The sequence below is a fragment of the Arvicanthis niloticus genome, chromosome 14, assembly GCF_011762505.2.
Source record: "Arvicanthis niloticus isolate mArvNil1 chromosome 14, mArvNil1.pat.X, whole genome shotgun sequence".
NCBI classification, from domain to species: Eukaryota; Metazoa; Chordata; class Mammalia; order Rodentia; family Muridae; genus Arvicanthis; species Arvicanthis niloticus.
The window spans coordinates 29,640,001-29,658,257 of NC_047671.1; the positions used below are offsets into that span (position 1 = coordinate 29,640,001).

At 38.4% G+C, this 18,257-nt stretch overlaps 1 long non-coding RNA gene across 1 annotated transcript in view; it reads left to right on the top strand.

Annotated features, from left to right (window-relative positions):
• The window catches only part of LOC143434299 (uncharacterized), a 73,527-nt gene extending 56,141 nt beyond the window's left edge, over positions 1 to 17,386 (top strand). The window contains exons 2-3 of the long non-coding RNA XR_013103697.1: positions 16,785 to 16,934; positions 17,273 to 17,386. This is a non-coding gene — a long non-coding RNA (uncharacterized LOC143434299). The remainder of the gene's footprint in view (positions 1 to 16,784; positions 16,935 to 17,272) is intronic.
• Positions 17,387 to 18,257: the final 871 nt, after the last annotated feature.

An 18,257-nucleotide genomic window follows, 5' to 3' on the forward strand; every position in this document is an offset into this window, starting at 1 on the left:
GGTAGTTTGTCCCAACTACATAAAAGTCACAGGTGTTTAAAAATACAGAGCTACAACTTAGACAGTTTTCACCAGTTTATACATATCTAGCTAACCTGAAAAATAAGGTCAAACACATTTCTAGAATAAGATGAATAGTATTACCTGCAACAAAATATTTAAGCCCGATATAAAATCAGGACTTGAAATACAGCTCTACAGTCAAGGGAATTAAATATCGCCATTACAGAGAAAGTGGGCATCAAACTCCACCGAGTGACATGTTTCTAAAATCAATATTGCTCATATGAGCCCTCTTGGTTTATTCTTAGACATCTATCTGCATGCTTCAGCATGTCCTTCCAAAATGGGAAACCGCCATGAAACTAAAAATAAAACTAAAAATGTGCAGAGGTATATTTCTAACTTTTAATAATCTTCTTTAAGGCAATTATAATGATTTTTTTTCTTACTGGCTTGCAAAAAAATTGAGCATAGGTTTATACTGAACAGTGATCTAATTATGCCTTGTCATGAAGAAAAAGAACTGAACATTCACATAGAGGATTGTTCTAAAGACTTGCTGTTACTTTACTGCAGACTTTTCACCTGTGAAATTTTTCAGTGCCAATGACAGAACACACAGAGAAAATTAAGTAGGTCACTCCTTGAGATTTTGAAATTTTTTCACTTGGTATTTTGCTAAGAACATGTACACCCCTGTCTGTCTGTAGGCGTGTATTAGAAGTGTTTCTTAAAAGCATACATAGCTACAGAAAAAAAGAAAAAAAAATGCTCTTTTCAAACGGGATGAATTCTGGGATCAAAGGTTAAGCTGTGGCATGATGGGAGACTAGAAAAGGAAGTAAGGACTTACTGGCATTAGTCCCAAAAGAACACCAGTGAGAGGTGAAGCTCTCCTTTGAAATGGAAAGGACGGCTTCACAGACTCAGGAAACATGTAGGGAACAAATAGACTTGCTTTGATCGCTTCAGAGGCTGTGAAATAGAAATGGACAAAGAAAAAGAGCTAGTGGTGAACTGTCGGGTGAATCATGGATACCTGTGACCACAAAGAAATATGTCTTTAGGCCTCATGAGTGTCCACGGGTTGCTATGGTCCTCACCATGCCTCCCAGATGATCACAGGCTGCTATGGTCCTTATTATGCCTCATGGGTGTCCACGGGTTGCTAGGGGTCTTTATCATGCCTTAGAGGTGACCCCAGGTTGTTATAGTCCACATTCTCTGTGAAGTCAGTTGTCCTAGAGTAAATGATGATTTTCCTCAAAAGACGGCTGAATATCTTTTTAATTACAAGGTATTCTACTGAAGTTCCAGAGAAGTAGAAGTGAAATCTTGTGCTTTAATTTGTACTTTTCTATGCACTAATAACATTGATCATCTTTTCAGGCATTTATTCATTATTTCTATTCTATGGAGAACTACTTATTTAAAACCATTGCCTATTTTATAATTAGGCAACTTGTCTATTTATTGTTGGCTTCCTTGTTTTTATATTTTCAGGAAAATAACCAACTTAGCAAGAAGGCGGGGCCACTGAAACTCTTATACATCATTAGTAGGAATGTAAAATGGTGCTACCTCTGAAAAATATTTTGGCAAGTTACAGTTGCATTGGCCCATCAACTCCTCTCATATAAATAATCTGAAGAGTGAGAATGATTCACACAAAATATGCATGTTTCATGGTGGTTCCACAAGTATATATTACTTAGTGTTCATTGGTAAGTTTGTAGATCCCCCAAATTTTATATGTTCATAAAATGTCACATTATTTCAGAATAAAAAAAAAGTATTGACTCATATTATTATGTGGAAAAACTTCAAGGCTTTATCCTAGGTGCAGTAATGACCTTTGGTGCTATGACAAAATATTGGACAAAAGCAATTCAGGAAGAAGGATTATTTTGACTGTCTGAGAGACTCTTTCCTAGAATGGAAGGGGTAGTGGAAGAGGCTTGTCTGGCTGTCACAGTGTATAAACTGACAAGAAGCAGAGACAGGAACACCAGTGTCCTACTTTCTTTCTTCTTTTTACTCTTCGTCAGACTTCAGTCCATGGGAAGATGCTGTCCACATTCAGAGTAGTCTGCTCTCCTCAATTAAACCACTCAGAAGCATGATCTTAGACACACTCAGAGGTTTATTTTTGAGTTTTTTCTAAATTCACTCAAGTTGACAGTGAAGATTAACTATTCCAAGTTTACCAACTTGACACCCAAATACATCGATTCAAGTCATAACCTTTCACCCCATTACACTGAAGTCTCATTTTCACCTCCTAATATCGAACGCATTCAGTCCATCTCTAATCGTTCCCATATTCATTAACAATCCCAACAACTCAAAAGCGCAAAGTCTGTTTCTTTGAGACTTAAGCTAGTTTCTTAACCATCAGCATCTATAAAATAAAATAAAAACCAAATTATATATTTCTGAAACACAATGGCACAGAATAAGCATTGACATTTCAAAAAAGGAGGAATGGGAACATAGTTAGAAAAGGTCAGACCACACCAAAACTAAATCCCTACAGGGTAAGCAGCAAACCCTAAATCTCCATGGCTTGCATCTGGGGCTGAAATCATCTGGGCATCAAAGACCCCTGGAAGCCCCACCCTTCCAGTTCTTCAGACTACAGCACATATGACAGGGTTTTTTGGGACAACTCCACTCAGTGCCTTCAGCTTTACTGAATGCCTTCTTTTCGGGTTCTGAAAGTTTGAGTGTGGTTGCATTAATAAATACTGTATTAAGGGGATCAACATTTGAAATGTAAATAAATAAGATAATAAAAAAAAATAAAGCCACATCCTTTAAATGTATGTCCCTATTAAATGTCACACAAGTGCAAAATTAATTCATAACATGATTTAGACACTCAATAAATCTGTATGATTGACTATAGAGGAAATGGCAACTATTGTAAAGATTTTTCAAAAATTAAATACAATGGAAATTTTCATATATTGCCTATGCATTTGTAAATAGGTATGTTCTGAGACCAGTGTACCTTGATGTGGTCTGCTTTGGGACTTTACTTAAACAAGTCTTTGCAATTATGTTTGAGCGATTAGGACATGGTCATCCATGTAGAAGCAGCAAGATTATGCTTTACTTTTTCTCCTTTCCTTTTGCTCCTCCATTTATCAAAACACATACATAGATGCACAAAGAAGCATTATCAATGATAATCCTAATCTGGAATCCATCCAGGTGTTTTTGAACAGGATGCTATCTAAAAAGATAGTGGCAAGGCACCTGGTTCTCATGTTGTACCTCAGAGGGTGTTTAGCATTGCCTAGAATATACTTTATTGTCATCATGATTGAAAGTGCTAATACCTTCAGTGGGCAGAACCCAGGTTTGCTGTTAACATGCGACAATACACAGGATGTTCCCACAAGAATTACCTGTCCAAAGAATGTCAAGATGTCAAGAAACACTACTCCACTACAAACTGCCAAAAATTTAGTAGTAGCTTAAGGCAATACAAGTCCGTTCTCTTAAACATCTGTAGAAGCCCATCACAAGATCAAAACCAGTGTCCTCAGACCTCCATTACTGTTGAGAGAGGCTCTCAGGAAGCACACGTGTTCTTGTGTTCCCCTGCATCTGGAGGAGAGTTCCTTCACATTGTGGCATTTCATACTTATTCTTTGGTTCTTAGACCACATTGTCCTGGGAAAGTGGCTAGGATCTTTCCTTTCAACCCCTCTACCCACTCTTAGCGATGCTTTTTCACTTTAACGTTACTCATTATTGCTGTTGAGTTCACCTGGATTATCCAGAAGACACTCTATTTAAGGTCCACTGCTTAACAACACAAATGAATTCTATCTTGCCATATGTTGTAACATACCCATGGGTAATGGTATTTTTCCAGGAAGCCTTTGTGAACCCCAAAAGACCACCAAGGGGCCATTTCCAATGTAATCACATTAGGGTCTCTTTATTACAAACTCAAGTTTGGGCTTACTCACTGCTGACCCACAGGAAGGTTTGGTGAAGCAGCCTCGAACTCTCATTAGGACATTGTTTTAATAGAAAATGGAAGCAGGTAAGGGGTTGAGGTCCATTCTGGCAAGCATCTAACTGAATGTCTATTGCAAACTGACAGGTGGGTGCTCTGAAGTAAGACTGTATACAATCAGGAACAGTCTGAAAGTACATTTGAAACAGTCAGACTAATCTTTGATTGACTGTTGCTAAGAGGTAGCTAGGGGTAATTCTGGCCAAGGACAAGCCATGGGGTCCTTTCTGGTACATGGGTGCAGCTTGGGTTCAGCTGTGGGCCAAGTTTTCAGGCCCCATTTTGTTTATCTTTTAAGATTGAAGCTGGTTCCAAGATGGAGTAGGTTTGGCCTCTCAATAGTGTTAAGGTGTTAATATTATTGAGGATTGTTATTACAATGTACTAAGCAAAAGAAGTTTGTTTCAGTGCCACACATATTAGCATGCACTTAAATTTCACAAAATAATGTTAAGTAGTCTGTTTATATAAAATACAAATTATAACAAGATAAAGTATGGTGACAGAAATTAGAATAATGATTTCCTGACTGACCACATGGCTTCCTGGACACAGCACATGTAAGAAAATGTAGAAGCAGAATCCTGATTGCCCCAAAGCATCCTGATTCTACATTTTCTTGGACAGGACCAGGAAAGCTTCTTCTTTTTTAGCATATTCTGTGGATTGCTTCCAGAATTTTTTCTACATTTGATATCCTCAGCTCAAACATTCAGAACATGCTTTAAATCTCCCAAATAAATCTCTTCCTGCTTAAAGTTGCTGGAGAGGATTATATTTCTTGTAACTGAAATTTTTTTTCTTCAAACTATGTGGCACTAACAATAGTTCAGCAAAAAGCTATTTGTCAGGCAATTTGAAGTATAAAGCTTCACACTGATACTGCAACTGCATAAATGGTTTCTTTTAAATCCTTGTAATCACTGAGCACTGTTGCTGTGTATCATAGGTGATACAGCGAGTATCAAAAGGTTACAGCTCTTATCCTTAGTCAGCCATGGGGATGGCTAGTTGCAAACCCAGACCTTTTCAGACAGGGCCCTTACTACCACAGTCTACAGCTTGGTTTTATTAACCTTTCAAAATTAAATGTCTCAAACATTGAACTCTCACGACTTTTCTCCCAGGAAGTATTTTACTAACTCAAAGGAGCCTTCCCAGCTTGATTTATTTCTTTTTTTTTTTTTTTTTTTTTTTCATTTACTAAGTTATCAGTCAACTCCCTTGGTTACAAACAATAGAATCTACTCTGGCTACTTTGCTCGAAGTCGCGGTGACTGTATCAGCTGGCTAATAGCTTCACTAGGATGTCTGAAAAAGTAACAGGAAAAAAAATAATTCTCAAAAGCAAACCTTTTGCAGCAGAATTCCAACGCACAGTGTGGAATGGAGCAGTTAAGGAGACTGGGTGACATTCTGACTTGGATAGTAAAATGCCAGAAAGTCACCATACTGGTAACTCTGCCAGCACCTGACCACAAGTGTATTAGAAACTCTAACTAATCTTGACCCTGATCCCACTACTTACATGATTGGTGTCTAGGACTCATTTCTACGTTGAAGGCCCAGCAGAAGTTTCTTTTTGTTGCCCTTCTTTGGCCTTTCTGCTAGTGTAGATAGGGCTTCTGCTTACCACCCTAGAGGGCCAGTGAGCCCGGTGACATCCCCCACAACTGCCTGGTACAATAGCCGTATGGAAATAATGGGCAGTAATAAATATGGAGCTGTCTACCGTAAACACATTACAGTTTTATTTCTATGCTGTTTTCTAACTAGTCATTGAAAGAATTAATAGTTTCTTTATCCTGGGTAGTTGTCATTAGTAAACAGGTAGATTCGCTCCACTAACAAGTTTACAAACCCATGATCGCCTCTTCCCTATTTAAAAAAAGTTGTGGGTTTCTAAGGGAAAAAATGGTTCTTAAATGAAAGATTATGGTAATGAATATTCAGTTGGCTAACCATTCATCTCATAAGTGGATAAAACAAACTATCATCATCATGCTACTAATTTCTCAGTTGTGCATAATTTGGCTTTATTTTGAGCCTACACAGGCTCCTGTGTGTTTTGTGTTTGTAATGTGATTTTTTTTTCTTATTCACAGATGTTTGAGTAACCTCATGGAAATAACTGAAGAGTTATGAATTGGATGTTTAAATTTTAATTGGCCTACTTTTAAATTAGACTCATCTTTAGAGCACAGGATTTTTCTCCCTGATTTTACTTCACTGATACTTCATAGATATTTAACGGATCACATACTTTATACTTAGAAATTTGACATCGTGCACACAGACAGATGAATTGAATGCATCTTGATCATCAAAAACTAATTATTTCTTTGGAATTCCCACAGGCAGTAATTCTCCTCTGCTTTATGGGCTTCCAGAACCTTAAAAATAATATGGTTAGTTCACCATACTCTCTCAATGGGAAACATGAAACACATATTCTTCTGTGGATATAAATGACCAGCATTTTAAATAAATTTTCTGTGGTGTTTTATTACCATGTGATCTCAATGTACCTTGACCTTATTGTCATAAGCAGCTATCCCTTTAAAACGTTTTATGAAATGGCATAAGCACTGTTCTATATTAATAAACACTAAAACATATAACTGGTGAATTAATTATGTACCAATATAAAAGAAGTTTCTATGGGTTTTTTTTATAGGTAACAACTGTGGAGAATATATATATATATATATATATATATATATATATATGTATATATATATATATATATATATATATATTTGTTAAATAGACCATCTAACTCTGCATGTAATTTTACAAGAAAGACAAACACATGAGGACTATTCTTCATGGGATATTAATTTTCTGTCTCTTAAAAGACCCTATCCCACCATGTGCCCACCTCTATCCCAGTTATCATATTACAACCTTTCCTATTTCTAAAAAGAATACCATGAGAAAGAAGCTATCCCAGCCTTTAGCTTTCTAGGGTACCCTAAGCCAGATCCTCTCCCACAGCCCTGGGGGCTCTCTGATGTCAATAGAGCCCTTTGTTGCAAACAAGAGATTTTCCAACATTTGACGCCTGCAGCAATGGCCACTGGAAACACCACTCCTTTGGTGTTTGTGATGCTTTCCCCTTATCGAGCTCTCTGTCTTTACACTCCTCATTTCTTCATTCTTTAGAGACTGTTCTTTTAATGTGAATCTTCTTACACGGAAGTTATTTGAGAGCCCCAACTTTCCTTTTCCTCTGAACATATCTCAAGCTACCCTGATTGCACATGTCAGAAAATTCACAAAGTCCCACTCAAAGCCTCCTCTCATACCTGTATCCTGAGTTCCACAGCCCCATGGCTCATGCATGCAAGGATTCCTGTGCAGTGTAGACTCACTCAGACCCATTATCCTCCTGAAATAGTCACAAGGATTTGCTCCCTGTTGCAGAATAGTAATTTTCAAGTTTTTAAGCCCATGGGCAGCTTTATAGACATTAACAATGTTGAGTTCTTCCACCAACCATGCAGCATACACTAGCTGGTATGAGGCCCCCGACACATATACAGCAGAGGACTGCCTAGTCTGGCCTCAGTGAGAGAAGAGGGGCCTAACTCTCAAGAGACTTGAGGTTGCAGGAAGTGGGGAGACCTAGTGAGATGGGGTGGGGTGGGGTAGGTGGGGACATCCTCTTGGAGACTGGAGGGTGGAGGATGAATGGGATGAGAAACTGCTGGAGGGCTGACCAGAAGGTGGATAATGACTGGACTGTAAAAAAAAGATTAAAGAAAATTTTAGAAAGAAAGAAAGAAAGAAAGAAAGAAAGAAAGAAAGAAAGAAAGAAAGAAAAGAAGATAAAAAGAAAGAACCAATGTTGGGCTCTTACAGGGCTATCTTACATATTTATTTTAATATTCTCCCACAGAGGTTTTGAAAATTTTAAATCATTTATTCTTTCACTTAAAGAATAATAAACATATTAACATGCTTATAATAAATATTGGAAAATAAAATATTTGGAAAATGAAAACATCTGTCAAGAAGACCATCTTTTAAATATTTGTACAGATTTATGAGTATATGGATGAACATTAGGGAAGCTGACTTTCATATTTGTTTCTCTGTTTGATATAGAAAACTCTACTGTATGTTACCGTAACTAAATGATATTCAAAAGCTAAATAACATTTAGTTATCATAATAACTTTTTGTCTCATTGACTTCCTTCCAAGATTCCCATATCATATCTCAGAGCAGCTGGTAGTGGTTCAAGAAGGCAGGGGTAGAATAACTAGTTAGATACTTGCTAAGTAGATAAGCTAAGTAGTGTAAAACAGAGGGCCAAAATAAATTCACAGTGCTGATAAAAATGAAGAGGAATTGGGGGTGGAAAGGAGGACTTGAGTTGATTCCAGCACTGACATGGTGGCTCACAACCATTGTAACACTAGTCTCGGGATTCAGTGTCCTTTTATTTTGACTTCTACAGGCACTGCCCATATGCAATGCACATGAAGGCAAAATAGCACATAATAAAATAAAATGGTTCTTCTTTTTTTTTATGTAGTACAGATGAATGAGGCTGGGTTCAAAATGGATGAGTAAGACAGTCAGCCAGTAGAAACTGTTGAACTGGCAAAGCCAGGTAAATTGTAGAGCTGAGCTGTACAAGGAACCAGACAAGTTGGACAGAGTACCACTACTCTCCCTCAAGTGTTGAGATAATCCCACAGCAAGAAGAGTTGCAAAGGCACAGAATTCAGAATTCATTTGTGCTATGGAGGCACATATTAAATATGGCATCCTAGTTACATTTCTTTTGCTGTAAAGAGACACCAGGACAGAAGTGACTTGTTAAAGAAATCATTTTATTGGGGGCTCATTTATAGTTTTAGAGAGTGTGTCAATGATCATCATGACAGGAAGCATGGTGGCAAGCTGGCAGGCATGACACTGGAGCAGCATCCACAAGCATGATCAGTGTGAAAGCACAGTCCTGTTTCTTTCTGTATAGGAAAATTTTCTGTACACAAAATATCTATGACAGAAAAACCCAATTATTATATTAAAACAATCAAATGCCCACGAGAAGTTGATACTGGATTCAAACAGATTCAATGGCTGTTTTGTTGTGCCTTGTCATCTCTTTCTGATGCATATACTTAAGAAATCTCCAACTTAGAAATCCAACAGGACTTGCAGTTTTTGATGGAACTATCAGTAATGTACTGAACTGTAAAACAGCAATAGCATCTGACAGACTAGCCTTTCCCAGCATTGGCATAACAGTTCTATTTACAAATGCTTTTTAGCTAGATTGACTGAGCTTTGGTTTCAGAAATAGAATGCATACACTCTGCCCATGGAGGCAAACTTAAGTATGAGTTACTCAAACTTAAGTATGAGTTTCAGCTATGGCTATTCTTGGTTCTCAACTACGACAGGAGACCTGGGTATATCTGTGAGGGTTGTTTTTCTTTTTGTTTTTCTTTTTCTTAATTAAATCATTTGAAGTTGGAAGACCTACTTTTAATCTCTATCTTTTAAAATGGTATAGTCCATCTTTAATCTGGGCCACACCTTCTGGTGCTAGCCTATATGAAGGACATGGAAGAAGAAAAGTTCTTCTCTCTCTCTCTCTCTCTCTCTCTCTCTCTCTCTCTCTCTCTCTCTCTCTCTCTCCTTTGCTGGCAAGTCTATTCCTTCATTGGCATTAGAGCTTATTTCTTCAGGATTCCAGTGTAGACTGAAGACCAACGGAGACATCAGTCTTGTGGACAGAACAGATTTTGGACTTCATGACTTTCATTTGGAAAACAGCTTCTTTTGGATTAGCTGGGTCACATTATATAAGCCACTCTAATAAATCCTTTTTTTTGTATTTATATACAGATATAGGGATAATCTCTTATGTACTGATTGGAAGCATCAATAGAAATCTGATAGCCAATAAACTGAGGCAAGAAGGTAGGACACCTGGTAGTGAGAGAGGAACTCTTGGATAGAGTCAGAGGCAAGAAGATTCCCAACCCAGACTTGGACAAAATCAGATGCATGAAACTTAGGAGAGGTAAATAGCCTTGTGGCAAAAATAGAATAATACAGGTTAATGTAAATTACGATCTAGTGGGAACAAGCCTATCTTATTGCCTAGGCATTTAATTAATAAATAATAAGTCTCCAGATGGCTATTCAAGAACTGGAGAACAGGTGGAAACATCTGTGGTTACATACAGATTCAGTCTATTCATTCTGTTTCTCTAGGGAAGCCTGACTTAATACAAACATTTACTATTTAAATAGTACTCCGAATTCATTTACATAATTACTATGTAAATGAGTAATATTTCTTGGTCATTTCCAGCTGTAGTAGACAGTCTTATGTATATGTATGTAGTAATGTATTTAACCTTCGTATCAGGTGGATCGGGCTTACTCTTTTCCTATTTTGTTTCAGTTTGGAGAATTTGTGGGCATGAGTCTAGACCTCACCAACATGGGTCCATGACTCACTCAGCCACTCTCTGCTACTAAAATACTTGAAACTCTTCCAGTTTTTCTATTCTCTAAGATTTGATATTTCAAATTCTTTTTGATGCTTCTGGCTACACATTTTTTTAATAACTTACTTTTCCATTATGTTAGGCAAATTGGTTTATATTGATTATCAGCAAAGTTATCTCAAAAACGTAGATCAGTACGAGAAGTTTGGTTCTAGAGAAAAGAGCCTTGAGTAGATGTTTGCTGTCTGAATGTGGTTTAAAATAAGACAGAGCAAACATACCAAGACTTGCATTTACAAAGAAATGAAGGGGAAGCCCCTAGCAGTGTTTAGAATCAGCAAGTCTGTCACCTGGTGGAGTGCACCTGGGATAGGGGGATAGGATACCTAAAGAGGATGAAGAATGTCAGACAGTAGGGTAGAATAGTTCATCTTGATATGTGTTAGTGCGTTTTTCTGATAAAATGCCCTAGGTGAACTGTCTTTATAATGTAAAGGGGCTAATCTTACACACAGTTATGAAGTTTTAGAGCAAGGCTCTAACACTAGCTTGGCACTGGTAAGTATCACATCAGAAATGAGTGTCATCACAGCAGTGGATATACATGAAGGTGAAGAAGTAATGATGTCCTAGACCATCTACAGTTAACCTAATGACCTGTGACAAGGCACACCTGTTGTGATCATACTACCTCCTGACTCAGCATCTTGGGGACCAATTCTGTAATACCAACCTCTGGTGAGACCCATTTAACCCAATTCCAAGCCACAACATGATGGTATATGGTCAATTAAAATTTAGGAAACAAGTTCACTTTGTAAAAGCCTTAATCAGGGCACATATGGCACATACAAATTAATCAGCCTTCCTTGGACAGTGATTAAAGACACTAACATTTGGCCAAAGATCATGGAAGTCACAGTGGACTATTGATTTTTTTCTTTTTAATTTTTGAGTCACTGAGTTATGTAAATCTTTGGTTTGATAAACAACCTTCCGAGCCCCTTTCATGAAAGGACTCTGATAAAGTAACAGAGAGGCTTTGATACACAAATCAGGGAAATCTCACAGGCTTTAGAGACACTGACAACCTGAACTGATGGAGCTGTATGATGTGTCCTCCTTGTCTCCTTGATGAAATAGCATGTGCTTTCTTGAGAAATAAAACTCCCATTTTTGCCTCATTGCTTAAGTGAGACTTTTAAAAACTCATTTCTGCTTAGATAGTAAAATGAAACACCAAGAGAAAATGTTTCACATAAATCCATTAATTTAAGGTGCTTAGGGATGTATATCAAAATAGTGATTGAAATAAAGATAGTAACCATCATTCTGAATTAAAGTATTATTTCATCTGGGTAAGTGAACTCAATATGGTTTCTGTGTCCAACATGACAGCTCCATTCAAATCTAGGTTCCTTACTAAAAACTAAATTAAACATAGTCACTGAATAACAAGAATTACAAGAAAAGTCTTGGCATAATTTGAAGACGTACATAGAAGAATCTGGAAGCCAAAAATGGCAGACTAGATCTCTCATACTTCCAAAGAACAAAAACAAAACAAAAACCCTGCAGAATTCCTGACTCAACCACCTTTCCCAAATACTTCCTGCAAAATAAATCTTTAAAATCAACTTCTCTGCCTGGTCCTCTCTAGCCAAGAAGAGGTAGCTACTTAGATGCTCTGATTGGTACTCTGAGCTTATCACAGGTGATAGGTGCCCGGTGTCGGAGACCTAGCTAACATGTGCAGGAAGAAAAATAGGAAAGGCTAACAACTCAGGCTGGGCATGGGCATCACTGCTTTATCTTGTGTACCTTCTCAGGGAGGTTGACTTCTGGACTTGTCAAAAACAAAGACCCATCTGCGGTACTCTGAATCTTACTCCTTCAGAAGACAATTGAAGGCATTGCATGAAAATATTGAAATAATGGCAAAACAATGTTTACTGTTCAGTACATGATCTTCTAAATAATTAAAGGCAAAGATAAATGTTTTGTGCATATAGGATGAACATTTCTTTCTTCCTATAACCTCTGAGGTCCCACTATACTTAGGATGCACATAGTTTTGAGGATTATTAGCTGCATTTTTTTTTTACACTTTCACTTTTAATGTTCAACGATGTCTAAGCTCTAAAAGAAATAGGCAGGGTGTTTTCCTTCGGTTCTCACACGGGCAGAATATATTTCATTCACTTAAATCCAAACCTTTTTAGTTACCTACTTTGCTATATTCAATTTAAAAAGCAAGTCTGGCTTGACATTACATACAAGGAAATTGTGAGGTCAATTTTATTTATTACTGTGTCTTGAAACAGTAAGAGACTCTGTATTAGTTTTCTACAGTAACATGGAAGTGGGCAGAATCTTGAAGGCAGAAATTTGTTACTCAGGTAGACGAGAAGTGAGGGTAGATATCACCCAGATAGCAAGTTGGCACTAAAACTTGAATGTAAAATTCCTTATGTATTTCTTTGGGGGATTTTGTGTTGCTTACAGTGCGGGCAACAGAAATTTTAACCAAGAAATGTGGATACAGAGTCTGTGATCATATAAAGAATACACAGTGCTTCAAAATGAATAAAAACTCAAATTTCTAACTCAGCTGATTTTGTCACACAGAAGAAAAGAAGGTCGTTTCCTTTTCTGTTCCCACTCACACATTTTTTTTATCTTCTTATCTTCTTCCAAGGAGACAATTGGACATGGATCCTGGATATCATAGCGATGTTTTCCTCTGTTAATTGTGACAGAATATTTCACATGTACAGTTAAAGGGGGCAGGAATCATGGTGGAGGGACATAGACTACTGTGAAGAATACACGGCAGATGGTGACTGAACTGTGGCTAGTGCTTGCAACAAGTCAAGTCTTGGCTATCACGAAGCAGAGGCTCACGAGACACAGGATGGACTTTTACCCTTAAATCCCAACACCCTGACCCTATGTTCTGAGGTAGGCTCCTGAGTTCAGACGGTTCCACTACCTTTCCAAATGGTGCAACTATGTAGAGACTAGGTCCACAGACACATAAGCCTGTGAGAGACTCTATTTTAAAGTTTACAACATGATGTCTTTTCTTTTCTTTTCTTTTCTTTTCTTTTCTTTTCTTTTCTTTTCTTTTCTTTTCTTTTCTTTTCTTTTGGTTTTTGAGGCAGGGTTTCTCTGTGTAGTCCTGGCTGTCCTGGAACTCACTTTGTAGACCAGGCTGGCCTCGAACTCAGATATCCGCCTGCCTCTGCCTCCCGAGTGCTGGGATTAAAGGCATGTGCCACCACTGCCCAGCTTAAAACATGATGTCTTAAACTACATTTCAAAACACTGTGCTGTTGAATAGTTTTCTCAAGTCACACTGAAAGACTCATCCATCTGCCTTGTCTATAGCATGCAAGGGCAACAAACACAGGAAGGCTGTACTTTATTCAATACCTCTTGCAAGCTTGGTGGTCCCACCATGGTAGTCTTCCTTGAGACTACATATCTTCTATTTCATCAGAGGACTTAGAAGCTTTGGGTACCATGTCTCAGACTCAGTCCTTTCATAACTGTCATCTAAGAATTCAGAATAGCCTTTAAATTGCTGAATTGTAGTTTAACATTCTGACCATCCTACTCAGAACCTCATTGGTTTTGCTGTATGCAAAGTAGGAGGGTGGGAGAAAACTCAAACTCGCATTTTAGAAGTTTTGTGTGTGTGTGTGTGTGTGTGTGTGTGTGTGTGTGTGTGACCTAGAGTGATGTGGGAGATGCTATACACTTTATGTTATACAAATCAAAATTATACATTTAATATGACTGAAGTAGGAAATGTTGGTCACACCTTCCTGCATACTCTGAGTATTTATATATTGTAGTCATCATCAAAGAGGATCAATAATGTATTTGATAGGGTAATTATAAGCTTGCCTTTAGGCACAATGAGAGTAATACAGTATCATAAATAACAATGAAGCCAACAGTAAAAATTCTATTAGGGGATTCTAGAGGGAAGAAAATACACTCAGTTTTTATATATGTAAATTCTTCTCTGTTTTCAATAATTTTTTATTCATTTTCCATCCCAAACACAGCCCCACTCCCTTCTCTCCTTTCTTCTCAGCCCCACCCTTATAAATCCCTTGCCTCTCCTTATCCACTCACCTTCTCTTTGGAGAAAGGGAAACATTTTCTGGGTACCACCCCACCCCAGTCCCAGCAGTACTAAGCACATGCTCTACCACTGAGGCGCAAACAGGCAGTCTAGGTAGGAGAAGGCAATCCAATGGTAGGCAATAGAGTCCAAGACAGCCTTCTTACCAACTGTTAGGGGACCCACATGAAGACCAAGCTGCACATCTGCTACAAATGGGTAGAGGATCAAGGTCCATCCCCTGCATGATCTTTGGTTGGCAATTTAGTTTCTGTGAGGCCCACTGGCTCAGGTTGGTTGACTCTTTAGATTTTCTTGTGATGTCCTTGACCCCTCTGGCCACTCTTCCACAAGACTCCCCAAGACTCCCCAAGCTCTGCCTGTTTGGCTGCAGGTCTCTGCATCTGTTTCCATTCACTGCTGGATGAAGCCTCTCAGGAGACAGTTATGTAACAGCAGTCTTGTGACCTTTTTCTCATGTAGACAGACAAACAATTAGACAGGCATAGTCATTTGACAGTAAAGGACATATGAGGTGATTCTTGGAAAATATCTGGAAGAAATGAATCAAAGGAGAATTTGCATATGCACTGATAAGAAAATAGTGTTAGATAAATACCTCTTTTCTCTTACTATTCTTCATCACTGGATCAAAAGACCTCACAAGTGTCAAACAGCTAAAGTACACACACACACACACACACACACACACACACACATTTGTACAGGGGTCTACACAGTCCTGGGCACCCTACTATCATGATGCAGACACTGAAGTTCCATCCTGCACAAAGCACATTGTAACCACAATATGTAGCAACTCTGATCTTTAACCCTCACAACCCCTGAAGCCTAGAGATTAAGCAATCACAAACGTAGTAGGTGTTTTCTAAATTGTTTATTCCTAAGGCCTAACTCTCATCCTGAATCATAGGCTGAGCAACATTAGTGTAGAACGCTTCAAAAATACATATTTGGTAAGTTTTATATGTAAATATTTTAGGAGTTGGCTCTCTGTAGGTAGTGAGGGAGAGGGGCCCATGGTAAGAACTGCACCTTGGGAAATAGATGCTGGGGTTAAAGAATGTGGGGGTTAAAACATCAAAAGTAGGACTACTGGGGATGAGAAACAAAAGGCTTACAGGTAGATATTCCACAGCTGAGTGGGCCAAAGTGAAGGACAGGCTCTGAGAAGGAGAGCCAGTAGGAGATTCCCCCACTGGGGAAGGTACACTAGGTGCTATTTCTTTTTTCCATATTCTTGTTTCTAGTGCAGCTCACTGTAGCAGATAAGTCATAATGGTTTCTGCTGTCACCTGCTTCAGGAAAAGAGATGCTAGACCATCTTGGAGACAGCGAGTTACCAAAGAGTGAATGCAGCTGGAATTGTAGATGTGATGGGAGTTCCAAGCTTACCACTAGGTGTGAGAACAAAGCAGGAACGGTAAAAGCAAGTTCCAGTGAGATACTCGTGGGTTGCAGCAACAGCCGCCAATCACTGATGGCTGGCAGTCAAGGTCGAGAACTAACAAAGTTGGAAGCAGAGCCAAGTAGAGTGGACTTCACACCCTAACTGCATGAGCTGCTAGTGAATACTGCATGATCATCTATCTCGATTGTTGGGCACAGACATTCATGGAATTTGTGGCCTGTCCATTGGGTCAGCAGATATACACACATAACCCAAGGTCTTACTAATCTCAGAGGGATCAACTTGCCTTTGTCCATTTTCTACCACAGTTTCTTAAAGCCCATGAGATTAGGAGTCCTCAACCTTCCTAACACTGCCACCCTTCAGTACAGTTCCTCATGTGCAGATCCCAGCCATAAAATTATTTTGTTACTACTTCATAAGTGTAATTTTGCTACTGTTATGAATCATAATGTAAATATCTGATGTGCAGGGCATCCCATATATGACCCCCAAAAGGGGTCACTACTCACCAGTTGAGAACAACTGCTCTATATGATGCCATGTATGGTTTTCTTCCCTCTGACGCCTCCCTCTCTTGGAACACGCTCTAACCTTTTCTTTATGTCTTCTTCTAATTTCTCACATTCTATTAATTTCCCGTCTCTGTTGTGATCATTAGTTAAGCTCCACTCTGCTCTGCTTACTCCCATGGATGTCCAGGTCGTCAATCTTCGCTGGCCAGAGACAATGAATTCCAGAGCCACTGGGATGATCTTTCATGATGAGGAGTTTCTGGCACCCTAGATCCTGGGTTCAAGCACAGAGTGTGGAGAAAGGACATGCTGCATTTAAAATTCCAGAATCACTAAGGTGTGTGCATCCATGCTTTTGTGTATGTATGAGAGTAATGCTGTTGGTTCTCAAAATAAATCAAAACATCTTCTAGAATCACCTTATTGTGAGTTTACATTTTGCACTCTTACTCCACCTTCTGTGTTGATTTAGCACTTTTAGCTCCTTTTTTTGTATCTTTTTTTTGCTAACCACCATATTTTTATGACACATATAATTTGTATCTGTTTCTCCAGGTGTAAATTGAAATTTATTAATAATATTTTCTAATTTTTTTCTTATTGATCTCAGTGAGAGGCAATGAATCCTCTCTGAGAAAAACTGAGTAAGAGATTTTTTTTATTATTTCCCTTTAGTTTTCAAGACATTTCCAGAATTCTGGCTCGATTTAACTTGCAGTGCTCTGAAGATGTCAGCATATTGTGTTTTAAAGCCTGAAGTGTTAGCCATAAACACTGCTGGAACTCCTGTCTTCCTGCTGCTTGTCTTTGTTCTCTAGTGAATTTCTCTGACATTCTTTCGTTTGCTTAGTGAAATAAAAACCTTGTTTTGTTTGGAAGCCATTTCTAGAATCTGTGTCTTACTTACCTCTGTGCTAGTGATCATTTTATTCATGGATTAATTATTTATCCACTCTCCTGATCTTCTTGTTGAAGATCTCATTGACCTCCAGTGTTCACCTGAGAACCCACCCTCAGAAAATGTTCTGATCCCCAATGGAACGGTTCCTGCCATTGGCCTCCAGGCTACTGAGGTGCCAGCCTTTACTATTGCCTACACTGTCCTTGGGCATGCTTCGCCTTGGATTAATCTATTGGTGGGGCATTTGCTATCTTTTTGAAAGGTGAAAGTGGTTTATTATCAATAGTAGTTAGCAGTTGGGTGGTGGTAGTGGTAACAGCAGCAGGATAGTTGAGACAGTAGTGACTAGGTTGCAGATAGATAATAAAGGATAGGTCTCAAGAGTTAACTACTCTAAGAAGTAGTTACCTGGGGATAGTAGACAGTATTTTTGCAATGTCATTGCTCTTATATTTTGTTTATCAAAAAACAAAACAAAACAAAGGAAGGTTGTGTTGACATAGTATGGCTTTGGTCCTTGATTGTGTCTATTTAACTAAAATATTCTCCCATCATTTCTAGGAAAGCCTTTGTGCTATGGACTGTATTAGATGTCATTTGGTCCTGGACTTCTTCTGTTTGTTTTCCAAGTCTCCTTTCTTTATTCCATGCTTCATATAACATGGCATTCAAAGGAAAAGCATCTCAGTTCCCACTCTGATCCACTCCGTCAGAAAACCTAAATCAGGTCAAGACTGAATTTACTATTTTGTCTGGTAT